The sequence below is a fragment of the Tupaia chinensis genome, unplaced genomic scaffold, assembly GCF_000334495.1.
Source record: "Tupaia chinensis unplaced genomic scaffold, TupChi_1.0 Scaffold000251_1, whole genome shotgun sequence".
Taxonomy (NCBI): Eukaryota; Metazoa; Chordata; class Mammalia; order Scandentia; family Tupaiidae; genus Tupaia; species Tupaia belangeri.
This window is the reverse complement of record NW_006159731.1, coordinates 8,010,974-8,013,242: the sequence shown is the minus strand read 5'-3', so window position 1 is coordinate 8,013,242 and position 2,269 is coordinate 8,010,974.

The following is a 2,269-nucleotide window of genomic DNA, read 5'->3' as shown; positions in this document are numbered from 1 at the left end:
TTAGTCATCTATTTCTCTGAAATGCATGATAAAATTCAATCATTATCTGATTTTGATTTCTTCCTTTGTTTAGCAGCAATGTTTGTTTTTAAAGAAATATTTTGCCTCACAAGACTTCTCCCAGCGAATGTAAAGAATTTTTTCAATTTCATGAATTTCATTCATTTCAAAAATTTTAGCACACTAGTCTAATACCTGAAAGGTGAACCTAGGCTTTTATGCAGTAAGTGGAAAAAAAAGTTTAATTATTGATATATGCTACCATTACAAAAAGTGTAGTCTGTTTCACATTATGGAAGAAATAAAAAAATATCATAAGTAATCTTCTTACTGGCTGTGAAATTAAATAAAAAACACTCAGCATTTAATTTGCTGGTTAACATCAAACCTTAAATATTTCTGGAAATATTACATTTATTTCTGTTATTAAGACGTCAAGCTGTTTTCATTCAGTAACTTTCATTTAAAAACATAATGTGAGTTACAATGTATTTCTCTACTGGAGGAAGAGATGGCATTCTGCACTTGATTCCAACACTTAAAATTCAAGGAACAAGACAACTTTTTGTATCTTAGAACAAGGTCCTTCATAAGTTTCCTTCTCTAGGTTTATTACTAGCAGAGGAGACTTGTTTGATTATTTAGGAGGTCTTTCTTAAATGAACATGCTTTCAATCAAACATTTCATGTCATTAGGTTCTGAAAGTCTTCCTTTGGAATGTGTTTGTGAAAATAAGTTCCTTAAAATTATACAGCTCCTAAAACCCATTCACCCTATGCATAAATAACGGAGGCTACTGATTTCTGAGACCGTAAGTACCTCAAAGAAGGCCAAGACAAGGCTTTGTGTGGCGGGAGTATGGGTTTTCCACTGCTAATGTCATTCAGAACTGTGGACAGCTCCCATTAAGGCGTGGAGTTGAAGGCAATTTCCTTTCCTTTCTAAACACAACTCAAAGTACTGTTGCTTTTTATTGCTATGTTTGTCTGCTGTTCAGTAGAAGCCTATAAAACTGCTTAGTATGCACACATACTCCTTAGATGCTTTTTCTTTTCCTTTTCGAACGAGTGCAGTCAAATAAATAAATAAATACCGCCCTGGGTTACTAGTTTTGGGTATAGGGAAAGTCCAGCCTTGCTGAGAAACCGAAATAACGTGGCTACAGGGTGTGCGCACACTAGTAAGAGGATCTACTTCACGACCTTCATTTGACAATCTCTAAACATGCTTAAAACCGAATGAATACTCGGGCGACAAATGAGATCAGAAACGTCTTAATTCTAATTCTCCAAAGCAGCGTTCTCCTGCTGACGGCTCTCCTGCCCTTCTTCCCGAGCTGGGAAACAGGAAAGAGGTTTCAGAAATAGACTCGTGGTCAAGGTCAAGAAAGGGTGTCGCTCTATTTCAGGAAGGGGGCTCTGGAAACGCCCCCTGCCTCTGTTGCAGGAACTTGAGGCTTCCTGTCACGCTCTGCCCAGCCTGGCAGCGCCAGCTCTACTGAAACCCCAATCCAGGGACTCGGGCGCAAATTACCCATCCTCAGCCCGCCAGCCACTATTCTGAAGGAAGGCAGTGAGGATACCCAGCGCCTATAAGCAGAAGAAAAACAGATTAACACTCCCCAGGGGCGGGCGAGAGCGGCTGGAACAGCTAGGACCTGTGAGTCACTGTCTCCTGAACCCCAGAGCTGCTCTTTCGCTTTGAAGAAGGACCCACATCTCGAGGGAGCGCCTGGAGAAAAGGTGTCTGACCGCTTCTTCACACTTCCCTCTCCGAAGTAAAAGTTTTTCTGGTACAACTTAAGCATGTTCCCATTGGGGGTCACTGTGGCCTCCATCCTTGCCAGATCTGTCCCCAAAGTTAGCCAGGCAAAGGAGGACAGCCGCCCGGGATCCCGGGCAACAGGAACTGACCGTTCGAGTCCCTCCTCGGTGGAAACTAGTTGGAGAGGAGGCGAGCGGAGGAGCCCGAGGCCGCCCGCCAGCAGCGCCACCCACCCCTCCACCCGCCCCGCACCCTCCCTCGGAGTCCCAGGGCGCCCCCCTCCCGGGAGCGGGGAAGCGTGTTTGAGGGCGCGCCTGGACAGGAGGGTGGGGCAGCGACAGGGAACCCTCACCTGAAATCGCTGTAAGGGTGGATAATCCAGAAGCCTGCAGTTTTAACCCTTTCCTGCTCCTTCTCCACCGCCTTCTGGCTCCCGAACATGCGGAGGGAGAATTTGTTGACCCCAGGCTGCAGCATGGAGGTGAACTGCCTCTGCATGAAGCC